Genomic DNA, 18,499 nt, shown 5'->3' with positions numbered 1-18,499 from the left:
ATTTGTATTATCCTACCCATTCTATCTTCACATGCTGAACACTAGCAATCATTTAAGACACATCATCAATACTACCAGAGACATTCCTTTCCTCAGACTATGACTGGTTTATTGAGTGCACACAACCTAGACTTCTCATAAACAGAACATGCTCCCCAACAGCCTTCAGACCTTTGCATATGCTGCTGTTACTTCTGCTTAAAAACCCATTCCTCCTTTGCCAGTATCTTGTCATCCTACACAAACTTCATGACCCAGTTCAAACAACTCCTCTTCTGTCCCAGGACGGTGCTACTTCTACAGCACTAAGAATACTGACCATAATTATTAAAGGCTCCTCACAGGCTAACAAGCTCCCTAAGATAAGAACTGCGTTATAGTATATACTAGTACTAGTGCCCAGGTGCACAGATCCGTGCACATTGAAAGGAAATTAATTAGAAGGTGGCCTGTGGGGTGGGACTGGGCAAGACAGGCCAGACACGCCCTGGAGCCAACCTCCCGTGGCTCCTCCCTGGCGACCCGCACCTGGGGTGGGCAGCACTGTGGCTAGAAGGGGGTCTGTGGAATGAGCAGGGTCCTTCCAACAGGTATGGTCCTTCGGCCTGGCCTGCAGGGATGGGGCCAAAACTGGCTCTCTGACCTCCCCTGAGGGTGGATCTCGGGTGATGCATCCTGGAATCAAACTCCCTCTTCTCTGGTTCTGGGGTGTGTTCCCCAAGAACCCCCCCTGCCAAGTCACCACAGCTCAGCAGCTCCTGCGTTGAGTGTCTGCCCCCTGGTGGTCAGTGCACATCATACCTACCAGCCAGTTGGACAGTTGGACAGTCGCTTAGCCTTTTATATATATAGATATAGATGTTTGTTCACTTAACATTCAAAAGGTGTGCCATAATGAATATTACTTTAAATTCTATTAAATTATCTCTTCCCAAATATGTCAGTCCTTAGAATATGTATAAGTTATTCAAGAAATATAGAGGCAGGCAGAATTAGTTACCGAACATTACTCTTCTGAAAGGTAAAATCCAGAAGAGATAGGGAACTGATTTCCAGCTCAAGTACAAAATTGTGTGTAGTTAGCAAATATATGCTTCTTATAATTCAATTTCCTCTTCTAAAAACTGATGGGACAACCACGGTATTTCCTGAAACAATACACTAGGCCATGTACCAGAAACTTTATGTTGTCTCATTTAAGGCTCACAATGATTCTAGGACAAGCTAGTTTTAACAAGATATTACAGAGTCTCACAAAACAAGTAACTCACACAAGTGGGTGAGTAAGGTCTCAAAATCCAAGTATGACAAAAAAGTTCATCTCCTTCATATTGCTCTATTCCAAAGGATGAACTAGATTATCTATCTTAGGTGAAATTCTAATAGCATATGATTCTTAGATCTTTATAGTAGTAAATTGAATTTAGGAAAAAAGTTTCTAAGCTCAAATTATGGGGGAAGTATCAAATGAAAGGAAAATTTGAATAATGTATAAAGGTTTAAGTGCCTTTAACAAAGCTCCTTTTAAATACATGCAAAATGTGCCCTGGCCAGTATTGCTCCATAGTTAGGGTGTTGGCATCCACACCACAGGTCAGGTTCAATTCCCAGTGAAGGCCATCTACCTGGGTTGCAGGTTGGATCCCCTCCCTGATCGGGAAGGGTGTTGAGAGGCATCCAATCAATGTGTCTCTCTCACATTGATGCTTCTCTCTCCCCTCCACCCCAATCCCTCTCTCAAAATCAATGGAAAAAATATCTTCAGGTGAGGAGTAACAAAAAGTAAGTTAAAAGTTAATTAGCCCTGACCAAACGGTTTGGCTCAGTGGATAGAGAGTTGGCCTGTGGACTGAAAGGTCCCAGGTTCAATTACGGCCAAGGGCATGTACCTTGGTTGCAGGCACATCCCCAGTAGGAGGTGTGCAGGAGGCAGCTGATGGATGTTTCTCTCTCATCGATGTTTGGGGTGGGACTGGGCAGGACGGGCCAGACACGCCCTGGAGCCAACCTCCCGTGGCTCCTCCCCAGTGACCCGCACCTGGGGTGGGCGGCACTGTGGCTAGAAGGGGGTCATAAATAAAATATATATTTTTAAAAAGTTAATTATTTAATTAACATGCAAGCAAATGTGAAACTTTAAAAAAATAAAACTTTGCAAATGCATACTGAAGTGGCATAAAGTAAAAAAAAAAAAACAAAGACCAAGAATAAAGTGAAACCAAGAATACCATGAGGTAGGCTACCAACAAAGCCTCTGATCTACCAGATGATTTCTCAACTCTAGAGACTACACTTTCCACTTTGAGAGTTGTAGGGAGCAAGAGAGGCAGGAAATAAAATAGAAAATCCACCAAAGATGGGAAATCCAATAGGAGACTTACTCAGAAAACTTATCCCAAACAGCAACAACCTTATTGTAAAGGTTAAGCACAGTGTAAGTCCTGCCTGCAGGGTACAAGAAGAAAACTTGCTTGGTACTGAGATAAGAGGGTGGAAAAGTAACCAAACAAAAACATTTCCTCTGAGAATTCAGAACATAAGCCATTCCTCATGCAGGTCTGTTGTTCAAATTCACAACACCTTAAGCACATAAGTAAATTTAAAGAAGTTCAAATTAACAATGTACATAAGCAACTGACAACAAATCTAAAACCTCTTTGCAAGAATGCAACTGTAATCCAAACCTCAAAAAATTCCCACACCTACAGTTCAAGACATATAAACACAGGTAAAAACACACACAAAAACAACCAAAAAACAAAATCCCTAACTATAATAAAACTCAAACATGTGAGCAAACAAGACATGATGAAAAATAATAGAAAATGGACAGCAGCTCAGCCAGTGTGGCTCAGTGGTTGAGCACCGATCTATGAACCAGGAGGTCACAGTTTGATTCCTGGTCAGGACACCTGCCCAGGTTGCAGGCTTGATCCCCAGTAGAGGGCGTGCAAGAGGCAGCCAATGGATGATTTTCATCATTGATGTTTCTTTCTCTCCTTCCCTCTCCTGTACCCGCTCTCTGAAAGCAATTTAAAAAAATATATCTAGAATAAAAGTGTAATATGCAAATTGACCAAACGACCGAACAGCAGAGCAACCGTCCAGGCAACCACGCTGACACCCACTCATGCCAAGCCAGCCAAGGCAGGTGCAATGAGATTGGTTGGGTGCTGGGCCATCATCAACCCATGATCACCCTGCAGAGGGAGGCCCAGGCCACTGGCTGGCAGGATGATCGATCAATGGGGGGAGGGGGGGGCGCCAGGGGGCTCCACGATCGCCCCAAAAAGGGAGGCCCAGGCCACCGACAGGTGGACTGTGGCGGGTGGGTGGGGCCTCCCTCTGCAGGGGCGATCTATCACAGACCCCCGGCCAGGTGGGCAGGGCCTACCTCTTTGGGGCGATCGACTGTCCCAAAGAGGGAGGCCCAGGCTACCCAGTGGTGGCACTGCAGTGGGTCGGCGATCCATCACAGAGCCCCGGCCAGGTGGGCAGGACCTACCTCTTTGGGGCAATTGATGGCAGAGCCCCACAATCAATCACCCCAAAGAGGGAGGCCTAGGCTACCAGGTGGCGACACTGGTGTGGGTAGGCAGGGGCCCCTCTGTGGGGGTGATCCATCGTGGAGCCCAGCCAGATTGGGGTGATTGATCACAGGGCTCCTGGACTGTGAAAGGGCACAGGCTGGGCTGAGGGACACCCCCTCCCTGAGTGCACAAATTTTGTGCACCAGGCCTCTAGTATGTGTGTGTGTGTGTGTGTGTGTATATATATATATATATATATATATATATATATAGAGAGAGAGAGAGAGAGAGAGAGAGAGAGAGAGACAGCAGAATCATACTTGTAAGCACTTTAATGTATAGGAAGTATCAGAAAATACACATCTATAATTTGAAAAACACTTTCAAAGGTAAACTTGAAAATGAGCCAGAAGTTATAAATAACAAAGCAGTTGAGAATTGACCAGGACCAAAAAAAAAAAAAAAAATTATTCCCCAAGTGTTTGTCCTCTCTCCTCACTACCAGGCTAACAAGCAGTGAGTAACAAGGGGGACAAGGATATCCTTCCCGAAACAAAAAAACAGTCTGTAGCACAGTCAGAAAAAGATGAATATAAGAAAGAAATCATAAGAGATATAGAGGTTGAGTTGAAAAGATTAAACACGTATCTAAACAAATTTCAAGAAGGTGATAACAGAAAGAGGAATGAGACATATCAAGAAAAAAATGACTTTTTCTATTAAAAAAAAAAAAGCCCAAAGTAGCCCAACAAATTCAAAGCAGTATAGCTAGAAATTACAACTATAATTCACACAATAAAGATAAACAGCAGACTTTTATTGAGGCCAGAGGAAAAATATAGATCAGCTGTAAAGGAAAGGTAATTAGAATAATCACTGGCATCTCAAAAAACAATGGATGCCAGTAAATAGAATATATTGAGTGTGCTGAAAAACATTCTTCTCCTAAAATTGCATTCATAGCAAAACCAACTTCAAGAAGGATGCAAAGTAAAGCTATTTTCAGAAAAACACACACACACACACAAAAAAAACCACCCAGCTGAGATGTTTACCAACAAAACACCTTTATAAAGAAAAATTTAAAGGGATACCTCAGATGTAACACATGTGCACATAAGTAATGTTCCAGAGGTGAGAATATTTAAAACCAAAAAATTCTAAGTACATTATCAAATATTTGTATAAGTATTTTATGCAAATAATGATTGCGTAAAACAATACAATAAGGAAAAATTATAGAAGAAGTAAGTAGCACTAAAATACTGGACAACTGCAATTACATTTGGATACAGTCGCCAGCATTAAACATTTATTATAAGTTTGCTACTTATTAACTTTGGTTATTTTTAAGTAGGCATATAAAAATAGCTAGAGCCTGGCCAGTGTCACTCAATGGTTGAGCATGGACCTATGAACCAGGAGATCATGATTTGACTTGTGATCAGGGCACATGCCCAGGTTTGGGCTCGATCCCCAGTGGGGTCATGCGGGAGGCAGCCGATCAATGATTTTCTCTCATCATTGATGTTTCTATCTCTCCCTTCCTCTCCCTTCCTTTCTGAAATCTATAAAAATATATTTTTAAAAAACAAAACAAATCAAAAAACGAATAAAAATAGCTAGAAGTAGCTTAAAAAAATAGACCAAACACAATGGCAGGAAGGGTACTTACTATAAAATAAAATAAAAACAAGAGGAAAAAAAACCCTCCAAAAAATCCACGAGCACATAAAGTTAACCCAGCCTGTCACAATCACAATGAAGGTACATGGAAGTCGTTCCAGGTTAAAAAAAATGACACAAAACCAATCTTACACCAAATGCAGAAAAAAAGGGCAACAGTCCCCAAATATTCAGGCTCACAGCATCCTGATACAAAAATATAACAAAAGAGAACTAGGAATTAAAAGCATAGGCTAACATCTCAATAAGAAATAATGAATGTAAGAATCCTAGACTCCATTTTCAAATTGGGCCTAGAAATGAAAAAAAAAAAAAAGATAAATAGCTCAAGTCAAGCTTTTATTGGGAATGCAAGGGTAGTTAATATTAGAAAATCTATTAATGTAAATTATATTAAGAGACAAAGGAGGAAAGGGGCATAGATCAATGTGAAAAATGCAGAAAAAAGTTTTTGATAAACTTTTAGCAACATTTTTTGATACTCAAGATACCTTTTGATGGACTGACTCTATAAACTTTTGACAAAATTGCAATAGTTTTGGTACTTCTTTGCTTTCTGATACAGAAATCCCAGTAAAATAATGATCTACTCCACATGTGATGTAATGCATTATTTCATGAACGATTATATCCTTTTAGTGGAGGAATGGTATTTACTCACCATAATCTGGGTTCTTTAACCTCTAGGAATAGTTAAAACTACTTGGTGGGAACTTCTTCCCAGCTTTTAAAATGAAAAACCCGGGGGATAACATTTTTTCATAAAGTAAACCAACTTGGAATATATATATTTTTAAAGTCTTATGTTGATACTGACATTTCCTATTCAAATTTTGAACTAGAATTGTTACTTATATATTTGATTTTGTATTAACTCTTTAATGTTAGAAAAAAAAGTTGACTCCTAATGACAGTAACATATTTTCCTTATAAAAGGTAGATGAAGTCCATTCACATTTACTGGTATGACAAACAATTATCAAATTTATAACATTTTAGAATTATGTGTATTTGGCTATATTTATTTCTCTGAAATGTATATTCCTTGCTTTCAAATTAAAAGGTTTTTTTGGTACTTAGGAAGACCTACATATTTTTTAGTACTTCAACATTTTCTGTAACCTTTTTCTCATGCAATTTAAAAAATTTTTTTGATTAATTTTAGAGGGGGAGAAGGAAATGGAGAGGGGAGGGAAGAGAGAGAGAGAAATCGATTTGTTGGTCCACTTATTTATGCATTCATTGTTTGATTTTTGCATGTGTCCTGACCAGAGATCAAACCCACAACCTTAGCTTACCAGGACCTTGGCATATCAGACCAATGCTCTAACCAACTGAGCTACCCAGCCAGGGTTTGCAATTTTTTATTGAGATATAATTCACACACCATAAAATTCAACCTTTTAAAGTATACAATTCAGTGGCTTTTTAGTACTTACAAAGCTGTACAACTAGTATCATTATCTAGTTCCAAAACATTTTCACCATCCACCACCAAAAAACCTCATACCCATTAGCATTTACTTTTTGTCCCTAGGGATTTCACTATTCTGGATGTTTCATAAAAATGGGATCATACCATATGTGGCTTTTTGTGTCTGGCTTATTTAGAAGAATGTTTTCTCAGTTCATGATGAAATATATATCAACTAGAGGCCCGGTGCACAAAAATTTGTGCACTCGGGGGGGGAGGGGGTGTCCCTCAGCCCAGCCTGTGCCCTCTTGCAGTCTTGGACCCCTCGGGAGATAACGACCTGCTGGCTTAGGCCTGCTCCAGGGTGGCAGAGGGCAGGCCTAATCCCTAGGTGCAGCCCCTGGTCGGGCTCAGAGCAGGGCCGATTGGGGAATTGGGCGCCGCCCCCTGTCACGCACAGAGCAGGGCGGATTGGGAGGTTGCGATGCCACCCTTAGTCACGCTCAGGGTAGGGCCGATTGGGGGGTTGGGGCACCGCCCCCTCACACTCAAGGCAGGGTCAATGGGGAGGTTGCGGTGCCACCCCCTGTCACACACAGAGCAGGGCCAATCAGGGGGTTGGGGCGCTGCCCCCTGTCACACACAGAGCAGGGCTGATCAGGGGGCTGGGGAGCTCCCCCCTGTCACGCACAGAGCAGGGCAGATCAGGGGGTTGGGGCGCCGCCCTCTATCACCCACAGAGCAGGGCCGATCAGGGGGTTGGGGCGCCGCCACTCTCACACTCAGGGCAGGGCCGATGGGGAGGTTATGGCCTACCCCGTCACACACAGAGCAGGGCCCGTGTGGTGGGGGGGGGTTGGGGCACCGCACTCTGTCACACACAGAGCCGCAGGGCGATCAGGAGGTTGGGGAGCTCCCCCCTATCAGGCACAGAGCAGGGCCGATAAGGGGGTTGGGGCGCCTTCCCCTGTCAGGAACAGAGCAGGGCCAATAGGGAGGTTGTGGCCCCACCCCCTGTCACACACAGAGCCACAGGGCGATCAGGGGGTTTGGGCGCTGCCCCCTGACACGCTGATCCCGGTGCCGGGAGGCCTCTCGGCTCCGCTGATCCCGGTGCTGGGAGGCATATTACCCTTTTACTATATAGAATAGAGGCCTGGTGCATGGGTGAGGCCTGGCTGGTTTGCCCTGAAGGGTGTCCTGGATCAGGGTGGGGGTCCCCACTGGGGTGCCTGGCCAGTCTGGGTGAGGGGCTGAGGGCTGTTTTCAGGCTGGGACTGAAGCTTCCAACTGCTCCTTTTTTTCTTTTTCTTTTTTTTTATTCTGGGCCAGCTTTAGCTCTGAGGCTCCAGCTCTTAGGCCTCCGCTCCTGAAAGCAGGTATCTGGTTTGTTTAGGTTCTACAATCGAAACTCTGTATCAACTCCAGGTCTGAGATCCCGGCTAGCTGAAAGCTGGTTTCTGGGGTTTTGTTTAGCTTCTATTTTTGTAACTATGTTTTCAAACTGCCAGCTCAGAGGCCTGCAGTGGCAGGCGGGGAACGTTGGAGTCCTCTGTCACTGAAGCAAGCAAGCCTCATGTTAGTTTCAAGCTGCCTGGCTGCCGGCTGCCATCTTGGCTGTCAGTTAATTTGCATATCTCACTGATTAGCCAATGGGAAGGGTAGCGGCCGTACGCCAATTACTATGTTTCTCTTTTATTAGATAGGATACTTGATTGGTTTTTATTGCAAACAATTTCCCATTACATGGACCTACTAGAGGCCCAGTGCATGAAATTAGTCTAAGGGGCTCGGCTGTCGCAGCCCGGGCTGCCTTGTGGCCCCGCCCACTGGTCATTTTGAAAGGTCATCCAGAAGGTCGTTCTACTGTCCAGTCTAATTAGCATATTAGCTCTTTATAATATAGGATAACATTTTGCTTATTCATTTATCAAGTTGATGGACATTGGTTTGTTTCCACCTTTTATCTATTATGAATAATGTTATGAACAGTAGTGAACAAGACTTTATGTTTTATGTTTTCAATTCCCTTGGGTATATACTTAATGAGTAAAATTGATGGGTCACCTGGCAATGCTATTTTTAACTGTTTGAGGAACTACCAAATTGTTTTCCAAAGTAGCCTTACCATTTTATATTTCCACCAGCAATGTATGAGTGCTTTAATTTCTCTATACCAGATTCTCAACCTTTTTCATATCATGGCACACATAAACTAATTACTAAAATTCTGTAGCACATCAAAAAGTATATCTTTTGCCAATCTAACAAAAAATAGGTTTAATTTTTATTTATATAACTAGAGGCCCAGTGCACGAATTCATGCATGGATAGGGTCTGGCTGGCCTTGGGGAGGGGCCACGGGCGGTTGGCAGCCCTGCCCCCTGGTCGAACTCCTGGTCGAGGGGACAATTTGCATATTAGCCTTTTATTATATAAGATAATAATAATGATAATAATAATAATAATAATAATTGCTCTTACCCTTTTGGCTCCAAAGTTACTTTTTAAAAACATCAGGTGCCTATACTTGTATGTAAGGATTTCTGGTACTAACAACCAATCAGACACAACCTTATTTTACGACATGACCAATAAGATGTAACTCTATTAAATAACCTATATATTTATGGTTCAACACAAAGCACTTGTGTTGGCTCTTGTAAATTTTTTTCATTTTTACAATCTAAGGGAAAAGAAGTTAGTGCCCCTGACTAAATAGTCAGGTACTGCATATTTTACAAATTCTTGTGGCACATGGTTGAAAAGCACTGCTCTATACCATTGGCAATTCCTGTTTTCCTATTACCCTTTTACTATCTGTTGGGAAAGACAGTCTTTCTTGTGCTTCTACACATTTTGCTAGGTGTGCCAAAAATCCTAAATCCTAAATGCTCATTCACTTAACCATTTCTCAGAGTTGTATTGCAGCAAGCAATCCTGAAGGATAAGGTAATATTTCCGGCTGGAGTAAGAGCAGGCTTGCCTACTATAAAACCAGTATATTCCTCAAGCTCAGTGTTTCTTAGCTGCAATGCAAACCTACTATGTGTTTGGCATCCATGTGGGCCATCCAGCATTAACGCCATGGGACTTGGGGAACAAAGGGAACCTATAGAAATATGCCAATCATTATTCTGTTTGTTACACCATGAGTCATAAAGTCTTTTGTTTCTGACCCAAGTGTCTTGAGCCAGAAACCCATCTATATATATAAATGGCTAATACACTAAGTGTCCCTCCCACCATCTGACCAGTTGCTATGACGCATACTGATCACTAGGGGGCAGACGCTTAACACAGGAGCTGCGAAACTGCAGTGACTTGGCAGTGGCAGTTCTTGGGTGATGCACCCCGAAACCAGAGAGGAGGGAGCCGATTCCTTGCAGGGCCATGCAATTCCACCTTCGGCTGTGAGTTGTTGTTGCTGGGACACTGTCAGCCCTGAATCTGGTTTACTGCACACTTGTGTTTGTGTTCCACACCCTGTATGACAGCAACTTTGCAGAGTGCCCTCTCGCATTCCAGGAGCCCTTGGGGGATGTCGGAGGGCCAGTTTGGGCTTGATCCCTGCAGTCCAAGCCAAGGGACCCCACTCACTCTGTAGACTCTGGGGAGAGACCCCGGGAGCTTGGCTCCAGGTCATGTCCAGCCCGTCTTACCCAGTCCCGCCCCGCTGGCCACCACCTAATTAATTTCCTTTCAATGTGCACGAATCCCTGCACCGGGTCACTAGTGAAATAATAAACAGGTTGTAAATACAGGAAAATCAAATCCCAGACCTGATATTCTCTAATTTAGCTGCTTTTCCTGGCAATTCAACTCTTTCACCTATTGTTTATGCAATGCACAAAATAATCAATGAAAATTCTTTTTTCCTATTTCACTCCTTTTCCTCCCTTTTTTAGTTGTCTTATTTCTACTTTATCACAACATGTAACATGTACAACAGTCTTTCCCTCACATTCCTCCCTAACTTATTTTTAGTCTTTTAGCAGGTTTATATATTTTAAGTGCTCATCATCACTTCTTTTGCTAAGGTTTTCCCACTTATTTCTTAGTTGGATAAAACATCCTCTGGTAGATTCCTTAAAAATAGTTTATGGGTGCATTATTTCCTAAGTTCTTATATGCTGAAAGCTACTTTTCCATAACCTACATATCTGAAAAGCTGTGGCTGGATACAAAAATCCTTGAGTCACATTTTGTTTTTGTTGTTTTTTAAAGGCTGCTCCATTGTTGCCTAGCTTTGGTTACCTAAGTGGATTTTAAAAATGTCGAATTTTAATTCTTTTGCCTTTGCAAGTTATATAACATTTGGCCTAGAAACAATGAGGATTTTTTTATCTTTGAAATCTAACAGTTTGAATTTCCACTATTTTGTCTAATACTTGTTTTTTTCCAGCTTTGCGATATAAGTGACAGATGTCTAATATTGTATAAGTTTAAGATGATGTGATTTGACACGTTTATATATGCAAAACAATTACCATCATATATTTAGCTAACACCACAATCATGTCACATAATCACCTTTTCATTTTTGTGGTGAGAATGTTTAAGGTATCTCTCAGTATCTTTCAAGAATATAATACAGTGTATCTAACACTTTTTACTTCATTCTTTGTACAATTTTATTCACTTGGTTCTTTCCCTGCCTTTCAATGTACCTTATTAAATTTTCATTTGAATAGACTCTCCCTGGGGCACCTTGTAATTTATTTGTTTCTAATATATATTCATACTCTTTTTACTCCATTTTCTTTTTGCCCACTTTCTTTGCTTGGTTTTAAAATTTCTGATTCTACATGATTTTTTAATACCCTCAAATGCTTGATTGAATATATGTTGCTCTGTCTGGAGTGTCATCACAGTTTTCATCTTCGTGGTTATTTTTCTGGGGGTGGGGAGGAATTTCCCACAGTTGATATGTAATTAATATCATTTTCTTATATTTTTGTAACAGCTGTATATGGATTGATTAATTTTCCCTTTTACCTTTTTGTGGTACTAGGATGTTTTTATAAAATTCCTAGTTTAATAGGTTCCCTCCTTTGTCAAATATTTTGAAGTCCAGGTATTTTAGAATACATTTTTCCTGTTTAGCTGGTGGGAGGGGTAAGGACCTTGATTTTGTGTTCACTTTGTTTTGTAGTGAGACTATCCCTAAAACTTTGTTTTTGACCCAAGTGTCTTGAGCCAGAACTCTGAGATTATCCCCATAACTCTGAGACTATCCCTAAAACTTCCCCATGTACTTTTCTTCTTCAGCACTTCATTGCCAAAAAATACTTTTTTCCTTTTATCTTTTGTCTTAACCCTGAGTCTATATGCACTTAGAATACTTCTGCAAATTACTCATAATTTAAAATAACTTCTCTACACATGCACACATACATTTAATTTTAAACTTAATGAGATAGTCAGTCTTTCTGGCAGTGCAGGTCAACTTGAAATCAATTTGCTAGCTTTCATCTTCTGTTTTGTGCAGTTCTGCTTAGTTAGCCTTTGCTCATCACAGAGCCTTGCTGAGAGTTAGGAGTAGAGACGGGAGTGTGAGAGATCACATGCTAGGAATTAGTGGTTTCTCTTTTATTTATAATTATTTTCGAATACTTCCATTTGACCCAGTGATCCCACGTCTGGGAATATATCCCAAGAAACGAGAAACACCAATCAGAAAGGATACATGCACCCCTATATTCATAGCATCACAATTTACAATAGCTAAAATTTGTAATTAGCCAAAATGCCCATCAGCAGATGAGTGGATTAAAAAACTTTGGCACATCTACACAATGGAATACTATGCTGCAGTAAAAAGGAACTCTTACCATTTGCAACAGCATGGATGGAGCTGGAGAGCATTATGCTAAGTGAAATGAGTCAGTCAGAGAAAGATAAATATCACATTGTAGATTATAATGAACAACATAAACTGATGAACAAAAACAGATCTAGAGACAGAGAAGCATCGATCAGACGTTCAAACCTCAGAGGGAAGGTAGGGGAGGGTGGTGGTAAGAAAGATCAACCAAAGGACTTGTATGCATGCATATAAGCATAAACGATGGATGCAGACAATAGGGGGTGAGGGCAGGACTGGGGGGATGAGGGGACAATGGGGGGATTAGGACACATTTGTAATACCTTAATCAATAAAATACATAATAAAAAAAAGAAAGACAGGTAAAGTTGTTACTATTTTCTCTGACTACCTAGTAAAGTCAGATGTAAAAGTTGAAATAATGAACTAATAAACTTCTATAAAGCAATGCCAGTTAAAAGATCAATGAAATTGTCATGGGGAAGGTCTTTCTAATAAGCATGACTCCAAACCAAAAGGTCATAACATAAAAGGAAAAAAAGTAGAGCAAAATAAATAAATCACAAAAATTCACGTTAGATATAAAGTTTACAAATGATAAATTTATAACCTCTTATAAATAAAAAAGCTCATTAACTTACTAATGTAAAGCTCATAATGTAATGAACAAATAAAAAATAATCCAAGTAGAAAAATGGGCAAGAGATATAAGGAATAAGAAAAAACAAGTCCCCCATAAAGCATATGAGAATATGTATAAGTTAAAACAAGATTTCCATATAACATGCTAGATTAAGATGACTAACATTTCATATAATCAGGAGGGTGTTCATAACAGGTATTCCCAAGTACCTGTGGAATTATTCAAATTTGTACAAATATATACATAATAAAATCATGACAGTACTTACATGTGCTTGTAAACATATTTACACTCAGACCAAGCATTTTTATGAGTTCTAAATAATTTCATCTAAAAAATACACCAGATGTACCAAAGATTTGTACTGGTTCAAAATGTTCGATACATTTTTCAAAAGATATTACAGTAGTGAATAACTGAAGAAAAACAACAAGATTCATCAATATGATGAAATGACAATTAAATCCTTCAAAAATCTCAGAAATAAAAATCTTGAAATTATTTTGGATTATTTTCCCCCGTAACTCATAAAGCATTTTAAACCATGCTGATCATCAATAAAACGTGGTCTTGGAATTAAAAATCACCAACCATAAATATATATACAAGTATACATAGTTAATGTAATTTTTTGGTGATTTAAAAATTTTTATGTATATATCTGCATATTTTCTTCCTAAAATATTAGAGTATAAATTGAACAGAGAGTGCTTCTTGATCCCAAATATGTCAACATGTATTTCCTAAGAACAAAGACTTTGTCTTACAAAATCCCAGTACAGTTATCGAAATCAGGAAATCTAATAATCTGAAGATCAACTGTACCAACAACACTTATACCTATGCCCTGCCCTCCCTTCAATATTTAGTATAAAATCAAGCATTGCATTTAGTTGTGTCTCTTTTCTCCTTTAATCTGGAACTCCTCCTTCATCTGTTTCTTGACATCGGGATAGTTTAAGAGTATAGACCAGTCAACTTGTAGAATGTCTTTAATTTGATTTGTCTGAGATTTCAGAACAATTAGATCCAGGTATGTACTTCTGGCAGGAATATATCAGATATGATTTTAGTCCTTCTCAGTGAATCTTATCAGTAGTAGTATGACATCAATTTGTATCCATGTTCATAGTGGTAGGGATGATTTTTGTTACAGTGGTATCCCTTACGTTTCCACATCAGAAACTTGATAATTTTACCCTTTTTAAGTGGTTTGTGGAGAGATAACTCTGAGACTATGTAAGTGTTCTGTTTCTAATTAAACATGAGCCATAAGTTTTACCATTCATTAATGATTTTCTAGCTTAATCTTTTGTTCCATATTTATTAGTTGGCATTGGACTATTAGGAAAACCTTACCCTTTTCCTTCCTTCATTCCTCCCTTTCTCCCTCTCTCTCCTTCTATTCCTTCCTTATTAGAAGTTATAAATTTTAATATTATACATGGGGGTACTATCAATTAACTATGATTTTTTTCATTTACATTACATCGAATTGTTCCAGATTTGGTCAATGTAAATCCCTTCAATCTGGCTCCTCTGTACTTTTGCCTGGCCCCTCTAATTCTTGGAATAGTTCCTTACTTTATAGGGTGGATGATGAAAATACTTTGTATTTTGATATAGAGGTAGGTTATAAGGCATATGCATTTAAAAAATTTCAATAAAGTGTATATTTAAAATATATAAATACCAGAGACCTAGTGCACGAAATTCGTGCGTGGGTTCTGGTCCCGAGGCCTGGCCTGTGATCAGGACCATCTTCCCCAGCTGCCTGCAGCCAACTCTGTCCCCCACCACCACCCACCCCCAGTTCCCCATTCACCATCGGGTGATCGGTGCCTGACGGACAGGGGAAGGGACCAAGAGGTGGTCAGTGTACCTCATAGTGACTGGTCCAGCGGTCATTCTACATATTACCCTTAGGGTCAATTTGTATATTACCCTTTTATTATATAGGATTACTAGAGGCCCAGTGCACGAAATTCGTGCACCACCCTGCACCCTCTCCAATCTGGGACATCCCTCTCACAATCCGGGATCACTGGCTCCTAACTGCTCACCTGCTGCCTGCCTGATCACGTCTAACTGCCCCCCCGATGGCCTGCTCATCCCTAACTGAACCCCCCTGCCAGCCTGGTCACCCCAACTGCCCCCCCTGCCAGCCTGGTCACCCTTTACTGCCCCCTCTGCAGGCCTGGTCGCCCCCAACTGCCCCCCCTGCTGGTCTGGTTGCCCCATGCAGCCTGCTGTTTGGTCATTTCGTTGACCTTCAATGCCCCCCTGCCGGACTGGTCACCCCTCATGGCGCCCCTGCCAGCCTGGTAGCCACACAGGGCCTGCTGTTCAGTTGTTTGGTCATCCCTCACTACACCCCCTGCCGGCCTGGAAACCCCACGCAGCCCGCTGCTCAGTCATTTGGTCATTCCTCACTAAGCCCCCTGCTGGCCTGGTCACCCCACGCTGCCCGCTGCTCAGTCGTTTGGTCGTCCCTCACTAACCCCTCTGCCAGCCTGGTTGCCCCACGCAGCCTGCTGCTCAGTCGTTTGGTTGGCCCTCACTAACCCTCCTGCCGGCCTGGTCACTCCACGCAGCCTGTTTGGTTGTCCGTTCAGTTGTGATGGTCACTTAGGCTTTTATATAAATAGGATTATTATATAGGACTAAAGGCTCGGTGCACAAAAATTTGTGCACTCGGGGGGGGGGCGTCCCTCAGTCTGGCCTGTGTCCTCTCGCAGTCTGGGACCCCTCGGGAGATATCCACCTGCTGGCTTAGGTCCGCTCTCCGGGGGATTGGGCCTGAGCTGGCAGTCAGACATCCCTCTGGCAGCCCAGGAGCCCTCAGGGGATGTCCACTTGCCAGCAGGGAGCAGGCCTAAGCTGCAGTCGGACATCCTTAGCGCTGCTGAGGAGGCGGGAGAGGCTCCCGCCATCAATGCTGTGCTGGCAGCCATGAGTCTGGCTTGTGGCTGAGCAGAGCTCCCCCTGTGGGAGCGCACTGACCACCAGGGGGCAGCTCCTGAATTGAGCATCTGCCTCCTGGTGGTCAGTGTGTGTCATAGTGACCAGTCATTCCCAGTCGTTCTGCTGTTAGGGTCAATTTGCATATTACCCTTTTATTATATGCCTGGTGCATGGGTGGGGGCTGGCTGGTTTGCCCTGAAGGGTGTCCCGGATCAGGGTGGGGGTCCTGCTGGGGTGCCTGGCCAACCTGGGTGAGTGGCTAATGGCTGTTTGCAGGCTGGCCATGGCCCCCAGCCACCCAAGCTCCCAGTGGAGCTTGGCTGGAAGCAGGTATCTGGGATTTATTTATCTTCTATAATTGAAACTTTGTTGCCTTTAGCGGAGGCCACCGCCCGCCAGGGCAGGTGGGAAGCTTGGCTTCCTCCATCGCCAGGGCAACCAAGCCTCCTGCTTGCTCCAGCTCTGTGGCTGCCGGCCGCCATCTTGGTTGGGTTAATTTGCATATAGTTGCTCTGATTGTGGGCATGGCTTAGGGCGTAGCGAAGGTATGGTCAATTTGAATGTTTCCCTTTTATTAGATTAGAAGATTAGATGTGTATGTTAATACTCTAGCTAATAGTGCTTTCTACAATGTTGCAGGCAAGAAACTCTTCTTTTTTTTTTAATCCTCACCCCAAGGATATTTTTTTCCATTGAGAGAATAGAAGGGAGGGAGGGAGGGAGGGAGGAAGGGAGGAGGGAGAGAGAAATGTTGATGTTAGAGACACATCTATTGGTTGCCTTCCTCACATGTCCTGACTGGGGCCAGGGATCAAACCTGCAACCCAGCTATGTGCCCTACACCAGAAATCAAACCCGAGACCCTTTGGTGCATGGGCCAATGCTCTATCCACTAAACACCACCAACCAGGGCTGAACAAGCTATTCGTAAACTGCCTTATGTGTAAGTAAATATACTGAAAAACAAGTTTCTCACTGACAGAGAAAGAAGATATGAATAAGGAAAAAACAAAATAAACTCTGGGTTTTAAACAGATCTATAGATTAAAAAACAAATATAGACATATGTACACACATATATATGTAGTGTATACATACACTCAGACATTTTCTAGCTCTTGTCCCTGAGAAGCCCGGTTAAGTTTGATAAATTTTATGTTAATTGTATTGTACCACAACAATGTAAACACTGCAGTAAAAGCACTACTCTTACCCCATAAAGTATGGGGGGGAGGGGGAGAGGAAGTACAACAACTGATAAACAAATGAGAAAACAAGAAGTGCCTGAGGTAGTTTTCTTGCCATGTTCCTCAATATATTTATTTTTAAAAGGTAGTTCTGAGGCTGTAATATGCCATCTATAACAACACTTAAAAGAAAATAAACATAAAATACATAGTCCAAGCCTTGAACAAACTTGAATTCAAGCACAATTCACTGAATACTTATTATGCAGGCAGTACTATCCTATATAATAATCCTATATAATAAATAAAAGGGTAATAAGCAAATTGACCCTAATGGCAGAACGACCAGAACGACTACTGGACCAGTAACTATGAGGTGCACTGACCACCTCTTGGTCCCTTTCCTCAGCTGGCAGGCTCCGATCGCCTGATGGCCACCAACAGTGGGGGTGGGGCTGGCAAGTGAGCGGGAACAGTTTACCTCTCTGTCTCTTCCCCTGGCCATCAGGCACCAATCACCCGATAGCAAACGGGGAACTGGTGGATGGTGGCGGGGGGTGGGGCAAACTGTGGGCAGCTGGGGAAGATGGCCCTGATCGCAGGCCAGACCTAGGGACCGTACCCGTGCACAAATTTCATGCACCAGGCCTCCAGTACAAAATAAGACATAATCTTTGCCTTTTAAGATCTTAAGATCCTGTTGTTTTTATAAAATACTAGAGGCCCAATACATGAAATTCATGCAAGGGGTTCAGCCCTCACAGCCCTGGTGGCTTGCCTCGGCCCTCGCAGCAATGGCTTTGTCCAGAAGGTCGTCCGGAAGGACATCGGAAGGTCGTTCAGCTGTCTGGTATAATTAGCATATTATGCTTTTATTATTATACATAGGACACTGGCCCGGCTGGCATTGCTTACTGGTTGAGTGTCAACCTATGAACCAGGAGGTCATGGTTCGACTCCTGGTCAGGGCACATGCCTGGGTTGCAGGCTCGATCCCCAGTGCGGGGTGTGCAGGAGGCAGCTGATAAATGATTCTCTCTCATCACTGATGTTGCTATCTCTCCTACCCTCTCTGAGATCAATAAAAAATAATAATAATAATAAATAAATAAAATTTAGGACACTGAACTCTTGATAATGTAGATGATGCAGTTGGGGAAGAGAAAACAGAAACTACTTGAACATGTCAATCTGACTACAACCCTATAAAATAGAAAAATGGTTTAGTTTTTTTAGTGCCCTGGCATT

General features: G+C 42.1%; 1 protein-coding gene across 17 annotated transcripts in view; it reads right to left on the bottom strand.

The window, feature by feature from the left end:
• The window catches only part of RAPGEF6 (Rap guanine nucleotide exchange factor 6), a 194,333-nt gene that overhangs the window by 122,736 nt on the left and 53,098 nt on the right, over positions 1-18,499 (bottom strand). The window lies entirely within an intron of this gene.

The sequence above is a fragment of the Myotis myotis genome, unplaced genomic scaffold, assembly GCF_014108235.1.
Source record: "Myotis myotis isolate mMyoMyo1 unplaced genomic scaffold, mMyoMyo1.p scaffold_m19_p_6, whole genome shotgun sequence".
Taxonomy (NCBI): Eukaryota; Metazoa; Chordata; class Mammalia; order Chiroptera; family Vespertilionidae; genus Myotis; species Myotis myotis.
Note: the sequence above shows the minus strand (reverse complement) of the source record. Positions and strands in the feature narration are given on the sequence as shown.